Source organism: Halichoerus grypus, chromosome 5 (assembly GCF_964656455.1).
Source record: "Halichoerus grypus chromosome 5, mHalGry1.hap1.1, whole genome shotgun sequence".
Classification (NCBI taxonomy): Eukaryota; Metazoa; Chordata; class Mammalia; order Carnivora; family Phocidae; genus Halichoerus; species Halichoerus grypus.
In genome coordinates, this window is record NC_135716.1 from 11,207,693 (window position 1) to 11,227,789 (window position 20,097).

Below are 20,097 nucleotides of genomic sequence, written 5' to 3' on the forward strand. Positions count from 1 at the left end.
TTTTAGAGCTATGCTTGCTGGGCAATCATTGTTTTTGCCTAGTTTGTGTGGTGGAGACGCAAAATGGCAAAGAATTCTAAAGATGCTTCCATTCACATTTTACATCCTGTGTTTGGCTTGGGGTGAGTAATGACGAGGGAGGCACAGGGGCCCCTTGAAGGCATCCCTTGTGGCTGAAGGGGCTCGGAGAGACAAAGGAACCATCAGAACTGTATCTGGAGGGGCACCAGGGAGGCTCGGTCAGTTAAGCCTCTGCCTTCTGCTCCTGGGATCGAGCCCTGCATCAGGCTCCCTGCTCAGTGGGGAGCCTGCTTCTCTCCCCTTGTCACCCCCGCCCCCGCTCGTGCCCTCTCTCTCTTTCTCTCAAATAAATAAATAATATCAGAAGAAGAAGAAGAAAAGAAGAAGAAGAGGAGGAGGAGGAGGGAGAAGAAGAGACGGCTTCACACAAGCCCTATTCAAAAATTTCACCTGACGTGTGGCTCTGAGCCCCTTTATACATAAGCCTGGTGCTACCCGTCACAATAAAAAGGAACTGTATCTGGAGTCTGTGGCTCTGGGGGGCTCTGGAACACATCAGAACAGGCAGGGGCTCTGTGTTTTGGTGCCTGGTGCTAGGAGCAGTGGCAGGACCAGGCACCTGATGGGAGAGCTTTAAGGGCAGAGGACGGCCACAAGGGGCCTTGAGTAAACGAGCCTGTTTAGAGCTCACATGAGACCCCCTTGGGGGATCCCAGAAATAACTGGGTCAGATTCTACGGGGAAGGAAGGGAGATCCTGCCTGGGCAAGTGAGGACAACCAGCCTGCGACATCTGAGACTTGACCGCACAGGGGGTGAGAAGTAGAGAAGTTCCAGATACGGATTAATTAACTTTTAAAACAATTTAATGAAAAGCTATTTTAAAAATGTAACAGTACCATGTCCATTCAGTGTGTAGTGCACACAGATACTTCAGATAGTCTGAAGTCTGAAGTACATTCGATTTCACCCCAAGCTGACACAGGAAGTGTGCTGGTTAAACAAGCCAACTTTGGGTTTATAGTTAAGTTGAAAGATGTAATGGATATCTGGATTTATTTCAGGATTCAGCAAATTTGGGTCTACATCATGGAAATAATAATCCAGCTCTTCTCTGCACTGGTCAGATGCCACGTGAAGAATTTATCTCTAAGAGCCACGTTTTAGGAAGACATGCACAAATTGCTGTGAAGTCGGGTAAGGGCAACTGGGTGGAGGGAAGGATCCAGAAAGCTGTTATCTGAGAAATTAAAGTTATGGAAATATTTGGGAAGGATCATCAGAGAGTTGTGTTTGAGTGTCAGAAGAGCTGCTGGATGGGAAAAGAGGCTGAGCTTGCCCTGTAATGTTCCAGAAGGTAGAATTTGAACCATAGAAAGGAAAGTTATAAGGACAGAGGTCTTGGCTCTATTTAAGAAAGAACTTTCTATCTGATTACTTCTGCCAAAGAGGCTGGCCTGAGCTGGGAGCTGAGTCCTTGGGCTTGTGTGAGGTAGGGTCCATTAGCTGTGGGAGGCTGGGACAGAGCCACCAAATCTGCCAGGGATAATAGTGCTGAGACCACAGACACGAATGGAGAAGACAGGAGAGGAGCCAAGCCTCAGGAGCCAGACAGATAGACGGAGAGTGAGCAGTATTGGCCAAAGCTCAGCTGGCGGTCACCCATCGGCGGCTCAATGGAATATGTGCAGAGCCATCATCTTAAAGAGTCCACGTTATAATAGAATCGGTCTCTGGCAAAGCCAGCCTGTCAGGAAATATTCTGATCCTAAAGGTGTTCAACAAATGCTTGGTGACCATCCATACTTTCACGGGTTCAATTTGGTTCTTAAATTTTAATCGTGGTAAAATACACGTGACATAAAATGTACCATCTTCAATTTTCTTACACTGCACCATTTTTTAGTTGACATTTCAGTGGTATTAAGAACATTCCCATTGTCAGACAGCCATCCCCACCATCCATCTCTAGAACTTTTCTCCTCTTGAAAAATTGAAACTCTGTCGCCGTGAAACACTAACTCCCCATTCCTCCTCCCCCCAGCCTCTGGCCACTACCATTTTACTTTGTGTCTCAGTGAATTTGACTGTTCAGAGTACCTCACATAAGTGGAATCATACAGTATTTGTCTCTCGGTGGCTGGCTCGTTTCATTCAGCATAACATCCACAAGGTTCATCCATGTTGGAACACATGGCAGAATTTCCCTCCTTTTGAATAATGTATGTACATACCACATTTTGTTTATCCATTCATCCATCAATGGACACTCGGATCAATTGGATTGGGTCAATTTTATAGCAGGCCCTTGGGTATGGACTGAAGTCAATATGATAACTGATCACACGGTTGCCTTGGGAGAGGGAGAAAGGGCTGGGGCAGGGGAGTGAGAACGTGGCAGATATGTAAGCTGATTTTAATAATACCCTTTGAATAATAACATTATAAAAAGTCTGTGTAGGATACAGTGGGTACACAGTAAAAGGAGACATGAGTTCTGGGGGTGGTACAAAGGGAGAGGAGAGATTATTTCTGAAAGAGGCCATGTCTGAGCTGATGAGATCAATAATGCTAGAGAACCTTTCTTGAAAAGCTTGTGTCTGGACAACTTGCAGACAGCAGCTCCCAAAAAGCTGGATCAGTCGCAGCTAACTCCTTGGGACAGCTTTTAAATAATATTGATCCCAGTTCCCAAGCCCAGAAACTCTCATTTGGTGAATCTAGGGTGGAGGGCAGGAGTTTGTATTTTAAACAGCCCCTCTTGGTGATTTTGATGTGTCAATAGGCAGGGCAAGCATCGGGGAAGCATTAAAGGTTATAAGGTTAGGTTTGCACTTTTTTTTTTTTTTAAGAGAGAGTGCGCCTGAAGCTGGGGGGAGGGGAGGGTGCACAGAAGGAGAGAGAATCTTAAGCAGGCTCTCTCTACTTTCAGTGTGGAGCCTGACGTGAGGCTCAACCCCACGACCCTGAGATCATGATCTGAGCCGGAACCAAGAGTCAGATGTTTGACTGAGCCACCCAGGTGCCCCTTTTACTTGCGTGTTTTTGTTTTTGTTTCTGTTTTTTTGGTTTGCATTTTAGATAAATCTCTCTGACCTCACTGTGGAGGGGGCAAGGACAAGGAGTCAAAAGAACCCAAGGTAGAGAAACTAGTTCCAGACCATCATACAATATTCCATGGAATAGAGATGCTGAAGCTGGGCCTTTATGATGTGTGCATCCTTCCATTCTTTCAAATACACCTACTTGGTATGTACCTACTATTTGTTACTATTTGTAACAAATTACTATTTGAAAATCCCCTCCGCTTCTAAGATTCTATATCTTACTATTTATCTATCTATATATCTATATATATAAGAATATATATATTCTTAAATTTATATGTATACATTTAAGAACATCTTAAATTTTTAATCCTTTCTTTACAGGTTACCTAGACCACTTTTGACTAAGAAAACTGTAGAAAGTTAGTAACTGCCACAAGCAGATGTCAATTTTCCAGAGTCCTGCTTTGCGGGGTGTCCAAATGCACTGCTCTGGGTCTCTGTTCACACTCGCTGGAATCAGTCATGGCAGACTTTAGTCCACAGGTTGCTTCTCCCTGGATTTCTTTGTAAACTCTTCAGCATTCTTACAGAATTTTTTATGGTCCTTAGAGTGTTCTTCAGCTAGGTCGGCCCAAAGTGTGTGCTTGGGTGGGGGGTCGTTCGTGCTATGAGGGACTGGATTACTTAGCTGGTTTGGCTTGCTGGCTTCCAGTTTTCAACACTAATTACCGGCAGACAGATCTGCCCCTTTTTATCCATGTTCGGGTGATAGATCTTTGTTTTAAATGAGATCTTCAGTGGTTTGAATGGGTACTCTGCTGGAAAGTTGATTTTGATTCTGAAGGCCCCCTTCTATGGAGGGTTCTCAGGAACAAGCCCTTACCAAGTCAATAAATTACCTTCATCAACCTGGAAGTTTTTCATTCCACATTTGCAGATTTCTTCAAGCTCCTTCATCAGCCTCCTGCTGGCCACCATCTTGGATCTGGTGCTGCTGTTTTCCCAGCTGATATATATATATAATTTATATATTATTTATTTATTTGAGAGAGAGAGAGCATGAGCGGTGGGGAGGGGCAGAGGGAGAGGGAGAAGCAGGCTCCCCACTGAGCAGCAAGCCCAATTCAGGACTCAATTCCAGGACCCCGAGATCATGACCTGAGCTGAAGGCAGATGCTTAACTGACTGCACCACCCCAGCGCCCCCCACCCCCCACTGATTAAAGATGCTTTGATCAGTAGAATGTGGCAGAAAGGAGGTTGTGTGAGTTCTGAGCCTCGGTTGTAAAAGGCATTGCAAGCTTCCTCTCTTGCTCATCCCAGAACCTTGCTGCTATGTCAACAAACCTGGACTAACCTGCCAGACGAGGTGTAACTACACAAAACAGAGATAAGCTATTTTGGCTGACCTGGGAGATGACCACAGGTACATGAGTGAACCCAGCCAAGATCAGAGGGAAACTGCCTGGCTGATTTTAGCCAAATTGCCAATCTACAGAATTAAGGGCCAAATGGTCTGATCAATGTTTAAGCCATTAAGTTTTGGGGTGCTCTGTTATGCAGCAAAAACTAATATACTCCCTTTGGCCCTAGGGCCTTTACATATTCTGTTCTCTTTGCTTAAAACACTCCCCTCTTTGCCTAGTTAACTTTTTTTTTTTTAATATTTTATTTATTTATTTGTCAGAGAGAGCACAAGCAGGGGGAGCAGCAGGCTCCCCGCGGAGCAAGGAGCCCCATTGCGGGACTTGGTCCCAGGACCCCGGGATCATGACCTGAGCCAAAGGCAGACGCTTAACCAACTGAGCCTCCCAGGCTCCCCTGCCTAGTTAACTCTTATTCATCACTGCTCAGAAGAGTTTTCTCTGATCTGGATTAGCTTAAATCCCTCCACTTTAGGTTCGCATGCATTTTATACGCCTCTACTGCAATAGTTGTAATCTTATATTTCTCTGTGTATATTATTGAATTATAGTCTTTCTTTCTCCAAGGCTAGACTAGAAGCTTCATGAGTCCAGGAACAGCATCTGTTTTGCTCATCAGTACATTCTAGCACCTAGTACAGTCCCCAGCACATAGTAGGTGCTCACCGAGCATTGGTTGAACAAAAGATTCTGTACAGCCCTGGAGGAAACAAGCCTTTGGGGTTTTTCTTTAAAATACACCAGTCCTCTCCTCCCACTCTCAGGGGAATTAACTGCATGAGAATGTGCTTTGTAATTTTTAAAGGACTGTACAATTGTTAGTTCTTAATTGTTAGTGTTATTATTCTGGGGGTGCAACAGCTGGCTTTGGGGGAATCCTCTTTCTTTCTCATTCCCCTCAAACAGCCCCAGGCAGTTTCCTAGCAGCTATGATTGCGGCTGGATAAGCAATTTACAGGCTGAAAATCTTGCTTAGAGTTAAAAGTTGGATGTGTAAATATCTTCGTTGCTGTGCCCTAGGAAATAAGCTCCAGGCTGGTTAATTGCAGAACTTGGTGGTAATGATACCAAGGCTGGGTTCAATTAAGGACTATTTACAAAAGCACCGGGGGAGGATTTTCCACTTTTTCTGGAACAGTAGGCACGGACTAAAGGGACCTGCTATTTTACAGTATAAATCTATGGCTCGGATACACCATAAACTCCTTATATATGTAGTCTGCAAACTCCATGACCTACTTGGATCCCCAGAGCTCAGTTTGCAACAAGAGCATGAAGTGAACAGTTGAATCGCTCAAAGACAGATCCTCTGTGTGCAACTTTTCTGAGGCTCAGTTTCTTCATCTGTAAAATGTACAGTATAAATAGTCTGACCTCATAAGTTTATTTTGAGATTACATGAGATGATCATTGGAATCATTAGGACTCTATGGCAGTGCCAGGCATAGGGAAAGCACTCAACACATTTTAGCTACTGCTTATTATCATTGATACTGTTCCTAATACACATAGTTGCTTCCACTCGGCACAGTGTACCAGCTTGAGAAGTCTGCCCTGAAATCCTCCTTGCCCAACTTTGCTTACTCAGGAAGTGAGCAGGTTTTCTCACACAGCTAAAGAGGGGTGCTGTTTCATCAAGAGTGCAGGCATTCATTCATGAGATGTGGGTTAAGCGCACACTGTGTGCTCCCGCTCCGATAGGTTCCAGCTGTACAGAGGCGAGTAAGAGAGCCCCTGCCGTTGGCCTGCAGGAGAGAGATGAAGTGCATGGCAGTGAAGACTCCACCAGCATTGATCCCTGGATGTTATGGGAACACAGATGAGAGGCCGACCCACCCCAAAAGGTTAGGGAAGGCTTGCTCTGGGCCACCTGGGGTTCCCAAGAGGAGTAGAGGGTGAAGTCCTTATTAATTTCACACAAAACAGAAGAGAACCTTACTTCCATAAGAGATTGTCGCAATGAGCCATTTGTCTGACCCTTTTATCACAAAGCTCCATTATAGCTGGAAATGGAGCTTTTAAAATTAATGACCTAACGATGGAAAGCATTTTCCCTGATGCTTAGCATCTTTGGAGGAAATGCCATTGGATGTTCATCTTACAGGACCCTTTCAAGTTTAGCTTTTGCAAAGAGGGTGGGTTTTTTTGTTGTTTGTTTGTTTTAACAGTGTGATAATAAAGATCTCATTGCCTCTCACATTTTTGTGACCTGGGCTCAAGCAGTGGCTCCGGGATTGACAATGACTAGATGCAGTACGGTGACCGGGTTTTCAGGGAGAAACACCTCTGTGGGCATTGAAATCTGGATTCTGTCCCTGACCATTCTGGCCAGGCATGTGTGGCCCTGCTCCATTACAACTTCTCTGTGAATTGGTGAGTGTAACCTGGGAAGGTATGACAGGTATTCCCAACTCAGGGGGGGCAATCACCGCTTGCCACATCCTTCTATCTGCCCTTCTCCCCTGGCTACTTCTCTTGTTCCTCCAACTGGAAAAACAAAAATCCACTCTGGACTCCCCTTAAGCTTCATGTTACTATTCCATCTCTTTCCTTCATGACTCAGTAGCTTGAAAAATAAATTTTAAAATGTCAATACCACACTATAGAAATAAAACCCTGAATATTTATTATGTTCAAGCACTTTTATGTGGCTTAATTCATTTCATCCTAACACTTTACGTTATGTGTACTTTCATTATCCCCATTTTGTAGGACACTGACACTTAACATTTGAACTTGCTAGGCAAAATCACAGGGCTGGTGGGTGAGTGAGAACTGAAACCCAGGCTACGGGGGTGCCTGGGTGGCTCAGTCAGTTGAGCATCCGACTCTTGGTTTCGGCTCAGGTCATGATCTCAGGTTCCTGGGATTGAGCCCCTGCATCGGGCTCCATGCTCAGTGTGGAGTCTGCTTGAGATTCTCTCTCCTTCTCCCTCTGCCCCTCCCACTTGTACTTGCTCTCTAATAAATAAATAAGCCTTAAAAAAAAAAAAAGAAGAAAAGAGAAAAAAAGAAACCCAGGCTATGGACTACAATGCAGGTTCTTAAGCATCTGGCTTTGTGTGTTTATGTGTGCTGAACCCACCTTCCATTCTTTCCTTCCCTGCTCTCCCCACTCCCCAGAATGTTTTCTTCTTTGCACCAAAGATCTCCAGGTGGCCCAAGTGTAGTGGACAGTTATTAGGTTTTGGTGCCCAGTATCCATTTCCTCTTCCTAAAAGCATGTGGTTTCCTGTAGAGTTACCTCTTCCCCACTGGCTCTTGTCATGTGGGGCTGAAATCAGGAGCCTTGCCTTTTCCTGGCTAAGGGACAGGGGAGTGAGGCAGGCTGGAATCTGAATCATAAGCAGCAAGGTCAAGAAAACTGGAGGAGGTTAGACTTTCGTTCAGTCCAGCTGAGCGTTTGCCAACAAATTTGGTAATCAAGATAAAAAAAATATTTTAATGCAGTATTTTGTAAAAGGAAAATTAATGCAAACATTCCAGGATGAATAAAATGTCACACTTTTAAAGACAGGGTCAGTATGACTGAATTTTCCTTTCACCTTGGGATTCAGTATGGCCTGACACTGCACGGCTGGACATTCCCCCTTTTTGGGGGCCCTCCCAGGCTTTCCCCCAGCTCTTCACACCTGCTTCACACTCTCTGTTCCACTAACACCAATGGATGCCCATGGGTGTTGGGGTGCTCGTCTGCTCCTTGGTTCTCTGCATGAAAGCCCTTTCTTCTTCCACCCTCTTTGCTGACGAACTCAACCTCCCTCACCTCCTCCTCTGAATGTCAGTTTCTTCATCCATAAAATGGGGATAATAAATAGTTCCTAAGCCATAACCTTGTTGTGGGCATTAAATGAGTATTAATATCTACATGGCACCTGACTCCAGGGGAGCACTCAAAGTCTGCACCAACATCAGCATCATTCCACAAGACGGCATTCCGCTGACATGCCTCCCACCACCTGAAGGTCAAGGTTGCTGCTAGATGAAAAATTCACACCTAGATCCCCATCTGTGTTTCTGACCACCCAAATCTCAGTTATAGACTCCTCCTTCTCCGCTGCTTAGTAAATTTTGGTGTCCTATGGGGTTCTTGTTCAAATCTCTCTTCTTTCTATCTACACTCTTTCCAGGCCACGTCAAGTGTTTCCTCTTGTCTGTGATTCATCTGTGACACCCAGATCTTGAGGCCCAAATTTCCAGATGCTTAGTGGATGTCTCACCTGCATCTACATACCTCTATGAATATTACCAGTACAAACAACAACAGAATGAAGGCTAACTAGTTACTCCACATGGAGCCAAGCACTTCACATGGATCACTTGATGTCATCCTCTCAAAAACTTCATTTTACAGAGGAAAAGCAAAACAAGAAAACCCAAAACAACGCAACAAAATAGAAGCCAAGGGAAGGGAAGAAAGTTGCCCAAGGTCACGAACTAGGGGAGTGGTGGAACCTGGATCAGAACCCTATCAATGTGACCTAACCATTGGGAACAGGGGTTTCTGCTGAAGAAGATTGTCCAAAGTTGCACCTTTTAAGCGATATCCTGACATGAGGGAAAGATGATAGAGCAGTTGTTCTTAACTAGAGAACATTCTGCAATATCTGGTGACATTTCTGTTGTCACAACTGGGGTGTTCCTACTGGCATCCAGGGGGGAGAGCCCAGGGATGCTAACCATCCTGCAAAGCACAAGAAGCCCCCGCAACAAAGAATTACCAGGTCCAATATGCTAACACCAAGGATGAGAAATTCTGCGTTCGAGAAGTCAGTACAAAGCAAGACTGTGAGAAGCTAGTAAAGGGTGTTAGCTGTTTAGGTGCTTTCTCACCAACTGCGTAGGTCCCTCTGCCTCCCCTCTTCCTACCACCCTCAAGCCCACCGCCTCTCCCACCCCAAGCAAAGCTGCAAACTCTTACCCACCACCCACACTGCCTTCCCAGCACAAAGCACAAACAGGAACTCATTATCTTCTATCTCCAAACGTTCCCATCCCATGCTCTTTATCATGGTTAAAAATACCACCCTCCTCCTCCTCCTTCTCACAGGTGAGTGCCATTGTCCCCCTGCGTGTGCTCACCACTGCCCCCCACCCATCTTCACCCATCAGTCATCAAATTGTGTCTCTTCTGGCTCCCAAAGTCCATCCTGCTCATCCTCTCCTTTGCCACTTGACTAACCTACTTTGGGTCAAAATAGTGTCTCATGCCATTTCTTTCCCCAGTTATGAGACTGATACCACTTTGTATTCATCCACATTGGAATGAATTGTTTTTACCCAGAGCATGAATGTCACGAGGAATTAAACCACGGGGCCTTAAGAGCCCACCTAACTCCTAGTCAAGGATTCCGGGATCAGCTCACCAAGGAACTTGAGTCTGTCTTTGTCCCCTGGCCCTCTGCTCTGGTGGACAAGGTGGCTCCCCTCTGGTCCAGGCCTCGTCCCACCCCCCACCCATCCCTCCTCATCCTCAGCACCTGTTCCATCAGTGTGCCCACCCTCCCTCTTCACCCTCTCCCACTCTCCTGGGACCTTCCCATCAACCACAGATGCTCACTCACCCACCCGTCTTTACAGAATCCTCCCCTCACCTCCCACTAGCTAGACAGCCTTGTTTCTGAAAAGAGTAGTCTACACTTGTTATCTCCCACTCGCTCCTCAACCCACTGCAATCTGGCTTCCAATCCCTCCACTCCATTGAAACAGCTCTGGCAAAAATTATCAGTCTTCTAATTGTCAAATAAAATGCATATCTGCATTCCAATCCTTATCTGACTGAACTCTGGGGGCATTTGAGTATTGGCCATTCCTGACTTTTAGAAGAAATTTCTTCCCTTACCCTTGGTTTTCCATCCACTTCCCTTCTAGGCTCCTCCCTCTCAGTCTTCTTCGTAAGCCCCTCTTCCTCTGCCTACGGTGTCCCTCCGAGATCAATCCTCATCCCAGATCTTCTCAGTCCACACATTCCACTCGAGTGAACTCACCCACAGCTTGCACTCATAGCTTTAACCACCAGGAGCTGCAGTATAGGGCGGTGGTTAAGAGTCTGAACTCCAAAGCTCCTCTGGGCACCGTTTGGCCTTGGGCCAGTTACGGAACACTCCTGTGCCTCAGTTTCCTCAACTGTAACATGGTACAAAGCTTTTCAGTCTCATTGCTTTCCATGTCAGAACATGCACCGTTTCCTCAGACCATGCTGAACCTTGTAGTGTTATATTATGTGCCCATACTCATGTTTCATTTTTGCTCAGGCACATAGGAGGTGCCTGGTGAATAAATCTGTGAATAAATGAGTGAATGCAGTCCTGCATTGGGTTCCCCCAGAAATAAACCTTGAGATAAGGAATTGGGTGCAGCTAGTTTATTTGGGAGGTGATTGATCCCAGGGAGAATGAATGAATGGGAGAGAGAGGAAGGAGACAAATGGCATAAAGAGTGAATTAACAGGAGGATTACTAATGGGGGCAAGTGGACCCGATTCCACTGGGGATCCCCTGAGGAACTATGCTGAAAGCATGTTAACATGATCTATGAACTAGGAAGTGGGCTCTCACCAGACACCAAATCTGTTCGGACGTATCTCAGACTTCCCAGCCTCCAAAACTGTGAGAAATGAACCTGTGTTGTTTATAAGTCACCTTGTCTATGGTATTCTGTTATAGCAGTCCAAACTGACTAAGACACCACCATCCCCCCACCCCCACCCCATGCTGATTTAGGAAACTTCCCCATGCTCTCTACAGCCCCAAGACACCCTGGGCATACCTCTGTGAGAGTCATCCTCTCCCTGCTTTCTAAATAGAACTTCCTGATCTGTCTTTGTTGGAGGGCAAGAATAGTTCATCTCTGCAGATCTAATGCCCAGAAGATTTCTGAGCACATTACAGGCACTTACCGAATGCCTTTTAATGAATTCCAGTTCACCTTGCTCAGGGCCCCACTCAGAGTAAGTGGTCAATAAATGTAGGCTCCTTTCCTTTCCCTTCAAGTCAAAGAGTTTGCCATCTGACTTGGGAGAGCACTCAACGAGCAAGCATATAATGTGATAAATATGTTCTTGAAATGAACAGAAGTGCTGGGGGAGCACAAAGGAGGGAGCAATTAACTGGGACTGTCCCAATGAGACTGCAGTTACATCATCTGGCAGTCTTAATTACTTATAGCTTTAACTTTCCAGCACCATTAATAGAGCCATCTAGTGCTTCTTCCATTATCCTGGGCTTTCTCATTTGAGCACCTCTCCACCAAAGCGGAAGATACAGGGAGCTAAGGGACAGAGTGATCCGGTCACTGTAATCTTGTTTGTCCCTTTCATTCATCTGACATGTTTTTGTTGAGGTTCTCCTATGGGCCAGCCTCTTCTTGGCCCTGGCATCCGGGAGTGATGGAGACAAGCAGCAGTCTGCTCTGATGCAGTTTACCCACACAGGGGAAGACAGATGATAAATAAGCAGCCAAACAGGATAAATTAAGTAGCGGTAGGGCCTCTGAAGCAGTGAAACAGGGCATGTGATGTGGGAGAGAGGTAGGGGTGGAAGTAGGTGCCAAAGACAAGTAGATCAAATGGCTGGGGAAAACCCCCTTTGAGGAGCTGACTTCTGAGCTGTGAGCTGAGTGCCAAGAACAGCCAAATGGAGATTCTTCCAGGAAGAGGGAACAGCAGCTGCAAAGGGCCTGGGGCAGGACCCCGGACTCCTGGTGCCAAGCCTAGAGTTTGTCTCACTGCTTCTCACCACTGAAAAAGAGCTGCAGAAAAGAGACAAACTTGGGTCTAAAACTGATGTCTGGTCCTGACGTGGAGTAGAGGGGCTGATACCCAATTTTCCGCCCACAGCAGGTTCATTTCAAGCTTCCGTTTTCACTCATTGGGCATGTTGTTCCCTCTTCAAAGTCTGACTGGGTTTCAAAGGAATTTGAAAGACTTAGAGCAAAGCCACCAGGCTGCATCCTCCAGGTAGAAACCCCTAAATGTGGCATGTTTGTGGGAAACCACAGTGAATCATTCCCACTGGCTGCCCAGTCCTGGCCTGACTGGACAGAGATTTACTTTGCTTTTCTCAAACTTCGTGAAGCCTCTCCAGACTTTTAAAGAAACGCCCACAATGTCCTGACTTTTGGATTAAGAGCAAAATCCCAAGTTCCGTGAGGTCTGTGAGTTTCAGATGTCACCAGAAGGGGGTCTGCCATAGCCACTAACCTTTTCCTCTGCAAAGAGCAGTTTCTGAAATGCTGCAAAGAAAAATAATCACTTGGTGATTAGGAAGAAAATGAAAATCTAAGGCTTTGTAAGCAGGCACAGATAGGCACAGCACACACCCCGTGAGTTAAAACCTTCCTTTCTCAGATGTCTCTCATGGTACTAAGAACAATCATGGCTATCATTTATTTGAGCATTTACAATGTGTCAGTCCCTGTCTAAACATTTGGTTTCCAAATCAAACCTGTAAGGGTAGCATTACCACCTCATTTCACATTTGAGGAAATGAAGGCTCAGAGAAGTTCTGTGACTTACCCAAGATAACACAGCCAAGAAAAAAGAAGGCGAAGTCCGGATTCCAACCGGCATCAGAGTCTGGAATCCAGACTATTACCGTCCCTACTCTCCTGGGCCGAGAAAATTCCTGCCCCTGCCATTGGACAAAAATGAGGAAATTAGCAGCGGGGAAGCAGTGAAAGGGGGCAGCCAGGTAAAGTCATTTCTCTTACTGAAAACAGGGGACAGGGCCAGGAGATGGCAAGTTCATCCTCCGCAGAACCGGAGAGGGCAAGTCCCTCTCCTGGTGTCGGGAGGGGTGGGGTGGGGGGGCTCCGAAAGGCCGCTGCCAAGGCCAAGGTTTTATCTGGGCACATCCTGGCCCTTCCACCTCTGGGCACCGAGCAGGCAGGGGCCGGCGGGGGCGCGGGGCGTGCGGCCGAGCGGGAGGACGCCGAGCCCGGCCCGGCGCGCCGCCGCCCGAGTCCGCCGCGCCCCCCGCCTGGTGCCGGCGGGCCAAGGGTTAAGCGAGGCGGGAGCCCCCGGCGCGGAGCGGCCGCGGGGCCGGGAATGCTTAGTCAGGATTCCGATTTCCTGTCGAAGTGTTGGGATTTCCTGCAGCCCGCGCCCGCCGCCGCCGCCGAGCGGGAGCGTCCGAGCCGCCCGCGCCGCCGCGGCCTCCTCCCCTCGGCACATGGTCGCCCGCCCCTTCCTGCGCCGCGCTCGGCTCCCGCGCCTCGCCGCCGCCGCCGCTCCCGGCCGCCGCCCGCCCTCCGTCCCCAGGGCCGCCCGCGCCCGGCTGAGGGCTGCGGCGCGCGCGAGCCATGGAATAATGCCCAGCGGCCCGCCCGGTCCCGGTGAGTTGCGGGGCGCCCTGGGTCGTCCGCGCGCCCCTGCCCGGCCCCCCGCGCCCAGAGGCGCGGGGCGGACTGCGGGCTGCGCCTCCCGGCGGGGCGCCCCGGGCGCGGGAGGGCGCGGGCCGCCGGCTCCCGGGGGCCGCTCTGGGGGGCACCGACACGCGGCGGGCGGGGGGGGGGGGCGGTGGTTCCGCGCGCCCTCCCGGGGAGGCGCCGGGCCCGCCGGTGGGGCGCCCTCCCGGCATTGTCTCTCTGGGCGGCGGAGGAAAGTTCCCCGCCGTTCCTGGAAGGGCGGCCTGGCCCCGCGTTGCCCGGCCCCGGCCCCCCGCCCTGGCTTGGACACGGCGCTGCCAGGCAGGCCCCAGGCCACTTGCTTTAAGCAAGTGAGACGAAACGAAAGGTGGGGGGTGGGGGGGAAGATTCCCAGCCGGGGCTTGGGGTTTGCTCACGGAAGACTGGGAAGTAGCTTGTGTTTTTCCCGCTTGTACCATATTGGGACTTGCTGCATTTTCTGAGAGCGACGAGAAGTTTAAGAGAAAAAAGAAACTCGCTGGCGTCTGGTATCCTGCGGTTTTCATACGACCCGAGAGTTCTCAGGCATTCCTAGAGCGGTTTCCTTTAATAATTGATTCTTCCACTAGTGCAGGGGGATGGATAGCCGACTTCAGACCATCCCGTCCTCAGCGGGAGCTCAAGTTTACCTGCACTGATCGGAAAGAACAAGAACTTTCTTCTACTCTTCCCGTAGACTCTATCAGGTTGTCTTGGCAAGATACTTGATTCCGGGATGACAGCTGGGCCAGAGTTGCTGAGTACTTGAGGCCAGTTTTATCTCTGTTGAACCCTTCACCCCAAGGCCTTTCTGTTTTGCGATTGGTGGTCCACTGTTCAGCAAAAAGATGCAGGTATTTTGGAAAACAGCAGATCTCAACAGTTCAGAAAGAAAAACGATCTTCCATCACCACTGTTTCAACCCCTTGTTGTTGGGCATACGAGGCTGGGAGCTAGCTTACCCAAGTGGCATGGCCAGTCCTAAGACTCCCAGCCCAGTGCTCCTTTCATTATGGCAGTTTCTGTTCTGGCAGCATGAGACATTTGGAAATAGGTCTTATTTGCATTATAACCTTTGTTGTTTTCCTGTCTTCCCTTGTTCTGTCTTATCTATTACTGCTGCTATTTTTGAGATAAGTGGTTATCTCAAACTTGGTATTTTGAGAGAGTGAGTTAAAAAAAAATTCCCTAACCCCTACTGTTCAGCCACCAAATGGATCTGAAACCTAAAATGGGTGGCTTATTACATAGGGAATTACTTTTCTGTATCCCATTCTTTTGTGCGAAATAGAAACTTCCATGAAAATAGAAAAAGGGTGGTGTCTTAGCACAAAATGTACCCTATGGTGTTCTCTGGACTTGATTTTCAGCCCTCCTATATCTTGTGAGCTAAGCAGCCCATCTATTTTTCTCCTGATGAGAGCTCCGAATGGCTGGTTTTTCATTTTTAGTATGTGATAATGTCGGAGAGAAAGGACTTGTTCACAGGCTTGCCATTTGGTGAAGGAAATTGAAATTCTCTCCACCTCTCACCAACCACAGTGAGCCAGATTTTTGACATCAGTCAGAGCCTTGCAGGCCCAAAAATGAATGTGTGCATCCAAATGGGGCCCTCCCTCGCCCAGCGCGAGGACCCACCTCCCAGCTGGCATCTCCACACGGCAACCCACAGGGCTGACGTCTAAAGGAAAAAGGGAACCCGTGTTACCTGGAACAGTGTGGTTCCTGCATTTTCCCTGTAGGTTCTCAGCTGTGTTTGACTGGGTCCTGACACCCCATCCTCATTTTTCCCTCTCTTGTTTCCTCACACTTCTCTTCTAGTCGCTATATCTGGCATGGGCTCGAAAAGAAGTCTTTCCTGTAGGATGCACAGATGATCCCCACATAAGCAGTAGTGGCAAGGACAGCTAACATTTACTGAGCACTTGCTATATGTCCTAGGCATGTCACCTCCTAAGAAGTCCCAAGGAGGAGAGGGAACTCCTTTGGGAGCCTTGCCCAGGAAGGATGCCACTTTTCAGATTCATCTGGAATTGACTCATTCTTTCATTCATTCAGTACACGTTTGCTAAGTGGCTCCCCCGTGGGAGGTGCCAGTCCTGCAAAGATGAATAGGACCCTGTGTTCAAGGCCTTCTGTTTCCAGCCTCATCCTTTTGTGTCAGCGTCACACTTGCTCTTTTGGTTAGTCAGTTCAACAAGCCCATAGTGAGCACCTGCTCCGTGCTAGCACTGGGTAAAGTCCTGAGGATACAGTGCTGAGCAAGACAGGCCCAGCCCCGCCCTCAGGGAGCTTGCATTCCAGTGGAGGGGCTAGGCCAAGCAGAGAAGCACCGAAAAGATGGTGATTTTTGTTAGCCGAAATCATGACCAAAGCGAAGTGGGGTGGGGGTGGAAATGGGGGTGGTCCTAGTTTCGCTAGGGAAAAGCCTCTCTGAGACTGAAGACTTGAGAAGAAACTGGCTAGGCAGAGAGGTTGCAGGGGAGGGCATTCCAGGCAGAGGGATCAGAATGTGCAGCCTCCTGTGCGTGAAAGGGCTGGATGTATTCCTGGGAGTCAGGGAAGTTGGGGGGTGGGTGGGTAAGGGGGTTGGGCTGGGCAGAGTGTAAGGGAGAGATGGGGAGAATGGCAGAAGGTGAGGTTTCAGAGGGAGGCAGGTTCTAAGCCATGCTGGGGAGGTACCCCCACCCTCTCCCTGAAGTACAGAGGGAAAGTAGGGCTGAGTTTGGGCTCCGGAGTGGGATCTGATTGACATTTTTCAGAGGTTACTTTTACTGCTTTATGAAGAGTTGATCACAGCAGAGTGGAAGCAGGGAGACCAGTTTTCTGAATCCAGAAAAGTTGGTGGCGGCTTAGACCAGTGGGGGTGGAGGGAAGTGGGTGTGACCTGGTTAGAACCTGGAGATAGAACTGGTGAGATTTGGTGATGGATGAAATGGGGGTGAGGGCGGGGAGGGACTCGAGGATGACCCCTGGGTTCTGGCATGAACCGCTGGCTGTCATTTGGGAAGACAGGGAAGAATAAAGGTGGAACGCGTTCTGGAGAGGATCAGGTTCCATATTGGCCGTGCTAAGTTGGAGATGTCTAGGGTGACATCCAGGTGGAGATCTCGGGCAGACATGAGGGCTCGTGACCTCGGACCTCAGAGGGTCCCTGTGGACTAGAGACACTAATGTGGAAATGATCAGGCTGTAGCTGAGCCACCAAAGTGCTGGCCAGCACATGCCCTACTGTTTCATTTCTCCGAGGGTCTGCTGACGCTCTTCCTCCTGCCTGGGATGCTCTTCCTCTCTCTCAGGCTAACTCCTACTCATCTTTGAAAACATACCCGTGTCTTTATCTCCTTGAGGACGCCTCCAGCTCCCCCCGACCCCCAGATCCCTGTGTCTACTTTCATGATAGTATTCAATTGAAGTTATCTTTTTATAGTATCTTATGTTTATGAAAAACTTGTTGCAGCTCTGACACATAGTAAGTGCTCAACAAACGCTAGCTGCTATTATTAGTATTATTGATGGGAGTGATGGAGAGGCATATAAATAAAATACATTGGATAAGTATAATGATAAGTGATGTATTAGTCTCCTCTTCCTGCTCTCATGACCATACACTTAGTGGATTAAACAACACAAATTTATTCTCTTACAGTGCTGGAGGTCAGAAGTCCAAAATGAGTCTCATTGGGCCAAAATCACCGTGTTGGCAGGGCTCTGTTCTTTCTGGAACCTCCAGGGAAGCTTCCCTCCAGAAGGAACAGGGAAGAACCAGAATAGAAGGCCCTAGGGAAGAATCTGTTTCCTTGCCTGTTCCAGCTTCTAGAGGCTTCCTACATATGTTGGCCCATGGTCTCCTTCCTCCATCTTCAAAGCCAGCAATGTTGGTCTGAGTCCTTCTCATGCTACCATCTCTCTCGTTCTCCCTCCTGGCTCCCTGTTCCACTTTTAAGGAAGCTTTTGAGTATATCAGGCCACCTGTATAATCTAGAATGTTCTCCCTATTTTAAGGTCCAGCGATTAGCAACTTTAATCCCATCTTCCCCCTTAATTCCCTATTGCCACATACCCCATGTAAGCTGGCACATTCGCACATCCTGGGGATTAGGATGTGGACATCTTTGGGGGCTGGTATGGGAAGGTATTATGGGAGTCCTGGGGTCAGGCTCCACTCATATCTTCACTGTCCTCTCGAATATTCATCCTTCATGCAAGCTTTCCTCCTTGCCCAGCTTTATATGAGAATGCCTGGTTGAGGATTCATGTCACTGTGCTTTCTTTGGGCTGCAGGCCAAACTGTTCACTTCAACACAGGGACACTAATTTTTCTCTCCCTGCCTCAAGGATAATTTAAGTCCAACCGCCAGGGGGGTGCCTGGGTGGCTCAGTTGGTCAAGTGCCCAACTCTTGATTTCGGAGGTCATAATCTCCGGGTTATGAGACTGAGCCCCATGTTGGGCTCCGTGCTGGGTGTGGAGCCTGCTTAAAAGTCTCTTTCTCCCTCTTCCTCTGCCCCTCCCCCCGTTCACGCTCTCATTCTCTCTTTCTCTAAAAAAAAAAAAAAATCCAACCCCCAAAAGCCCTCTCCTCACCCACCTACTTTGTATCCACTCCCAGGAAGGGCTGGGAGGGGACCTGGGTGGATCAGTCGGTTAAGCGTCTGCCTTCGGCCCAGGTCATGGTCCCAGGGTCCTGGGATCGAGCCCCACATCGGGCTCCCTGCTCAGCGGGAAGCCTGCTTCTCCCTTTCCCTCTCTCCCTGTTCATGCTCTCTGTCACTATTTCTCTCTCTCAAGTAAATAAATAAAATCTTTTAGAAAAAAGAAAGAAAGGGCTGAGGAGCATGAAGGGTTGGTACTCTCTTTGAGTCCGCTATGGCTGATTTCCGGACACAGTGAATCCCAGCGCTGTGCGTGCCTTTTATGCAGCTGAAACCTCGGTTCCAGAGCCACAGCTAGTGTCCCCAGCCTCTGCCAGCCCTGTTCCCAAAGCAGGCCACAAGCACGCTCAGGAGAGAGCATGTGGTTCCGTCAGGACAAATCCATCTAAACCACTAGGGGAAAAAGTGAGTAGAGGGCCTGGCCTGGCGGTGTGCGGCAGGTGGCCCCATCTTCTGAGAGTCAGGGAAACACACCGTGATGTGTTGTGAAGCCACATCGCAGTGAGGGGGTAATTAAGACCAGATTTCTAACATCCTCTGGGTTATTTGGAGAAAATGGGTCCTGCCCCGGATACTCCCCAGAAACAGCCGGCTTCCCTGAGACCCTCAGCGTTTTGGAGAGCCGCATGAACTCCACTGGCCACTGGCATGCGGGGTTGCACTGAGGCAGAGGTCTCTTCCTGCCTGAGCTTTCCCTGCCAGCTTTGTCCGGCCCCATCCTTGGAAATGCCACAGACTAACTCATCTTGTAATATTTTTGGCATTTCCTCTTCCTTTACGGCTTTAAGTCAGGAAATGCGAAAGGCACAGAGTCAGAAAAACAGAAGAGCGAGCGAGCGAGCTGTGTCTCGGGATCCCTCCTCTGGAGTCTGGTTACACTTGGGACAAAGAAGAGTGTGTGCGGTCCGCGCTTCCCCCAGATGTGGCGGGGGCTCTGGAGGACCACGCCGGGTGCAGATCCTCCTCCGTGGGCAGAGTAGGAAGGAGGAAGTCAAGACGACGCCTGCTGTGGCTTCTGGGGAATGGCTTGCATTTCCCTCATCAAGGCTAATTGTGAGTTTCGCGGCAGGCCTGCCGCCTTCACAGGACTCCGCCTGTGTGCGACACTACTGTGTGTGCGTTCGGTTGTAGTTTTGTACCGAAATAATTATCTTTGCAAGTAGAAACGGAGAAAGAGGGCTCAAGTAAAAATCCGTGATATATGCAACTTGCCCTCAAATGGTTCAGAAAAATAATGACAGATATTGTAAAAATTTAGCGCGAGTGAGGGGAAAGAGAAGGAAAAAGCCCATGGAATGAAATGTTCACTCTAGGTAAGCTCAGGCAGAGGGCTTACGGGGGCTCTTGACACTATTTCTCATTCTTGAAACTATTTCCAAGCAAAAAGGCTTTTGCAGATGGGAGGGGGGGAAAAGAATGCTCAACCATGCCTCTGTAATTGTGACCTTGACAGATAAAGGGTGGCTCCAAAGCAGGGTCAGTGGACAGGAAACCAGAGGATTCGGAGGCCTGCTACTGACCCTGCCTTTCCTTCTGCTCTTGCACTTTGTGTACCCAACTGAGAGG

General features: G+C 48.6%; 1 protein-coding gene, 1 long non-coding RNA gene and 1 pseudogene across 13 annotated transcripts in view; 1 reads left to right on the forward strand and 2 right to left on the reverse strand.

The window, feature by feature from the left end:
• LOC144381815 (uncharacterized) overlaps positions 1 to 14,625 on the reverse strand; it is a 43,281-nt gene extending 28,656 nt beyond the window's left edge. For 2 of the 6 annotated variants that reach the window (XR_013447680.1, XR_013447681.1), the window contains exons 1-3: positions 14,276 to 14,606; positions 13,009 to 13,123; positions 11,392 to 12,725 (exon numbers count right to left, since the gene is read on the reverse strand). This is a non-coding gene — a long non-coding RNA (uncharacterized LOC144381815). Of the gene's footprint in view, positions 1 to 10,763; positions 12,726 to 13,008; positions 13,124 to 13,202; positions 13,563 to 14,275 lie in introns of those variants that run through there. The other 4 variants (XR_013447682.1, XR_013447679.1, XR_013447678.1 and 1 more) reach the window with 4 other exon arrangements.
• LOC118530818 (ubiquitin-conjugating enzyme E2 L3 pseudogene) lies at positions 925 to 4,061 on the reverse strand (annotated as a pseudogene).
• ASAP1 (ArfGAP with SH3 domain, ankyrin repeat and PH domain 1) overlaps positions 13,165 to 20,097 on the forward strand; it is a 353,659-nt gene continuing 346,726 nt past the window's right edge. For 5 of the 7 annotated variants that reach the window (XR_013447676.1, XR_013447675.1, XM_036084487.2 and 2 more), the window contains exon 1: positions 13,701 to 13,826. The gene's annotated coding sequence lies outside the window, so the exon portion shown is untranslated. Of the gene's footprint in view, positions 13,184 to 13,700; positions 13,827 to 19,373; positions 19,585 to 20,097 lie in introns of those variants that run through there. The other 2 variants (XM_078072001.1, XM_078072000.1) reach the window with 2 other exon arrangements.